The sequence below is a fragment of the Frankliniella occidentalis genome, unplaced genomic scaffold (genome assembly GCF_000697945.3).
Source record: "Frankliniella occidentalis isolate FOCC.00 unplaced genomic scaffold, Focc_3.1 Scaffold189, whole genome shotgun sequence".
In the NCBI taxonomy this organism is placed as follows: domain Eukaryota; kingdom Metazoa; phylum Arthropoda; class Insecta; order Thysanoptera; family Thripidae; genus Frankliniella; species Frankliniella occidentalis.
This window is the reverse complement of record NW_026267315.1, coordinates 427108-427836: the sequence shown is the minus strand read 5'-3', so window position 1 is coordinate 427836 and position 729 is coordinate 427108.

The following is a 729-nucleotide window of genomic DNA, read 5'->3' as shown; positions in this document are numbered from 1 at the left end:
GTCACTCGGAGGTAGCTACCCCCTGGGAAGGGGTGTATGCCAGGCGCGTCGCAGCGTAACAGTGTTTCGTGAGATATCGCGAAGCCTGTTACGCGAGACGTGGTCTGGCGTACATCTACCTTGTTTAACTTAAACTGTTTTACAGTGACATGTGACACCTGTGGACCATTCTCCTAGCTTAAAAAGTTTATTTCTGTGAAAGTGAAGGACATGCTCTCTGGTGATATAGTTGGCTGAGCGATTAGCGAAGCCTATTACTCCAGTGATGATCAAAAAGTTTCGCGTCTGTCTGTCTGTGTGTCTGTCTGTGCGCACGATAACTCGAGAACGAATTGAGCTAGCGACCTGGGATTTTCAGGGTCGTTTTGTATCATAAAAAGACAGGTCGAGTTCGAAGATGAGCATTCTAGCTCGAAAATTGGATTTTTAAAAAATCAAAAACAACAGGTCCCAAAAATGACGTTTTTAGCGAAAATTTTGTCCGTTTTGCTCTAGCTCAAACCGTTGAGGCGCTAGAGGGAATTTTTGACGAAAATAAGCGAAAAAAGGGCAAGCATGCATGCTTAGTCGAGGTGATAGGCCGTCAACGGGCCGTAGGCCCGTACCTTTGTGTACATTTTTCCACTACGCGACGCGGGTGTCAGCGCCGCAGGCCAAGGTAGATGTATGCCAGGCGCGTCGCAGCGTAACAGTGTTTCGTGAGATATCGCGAAGCCTGTTACGCGAGAC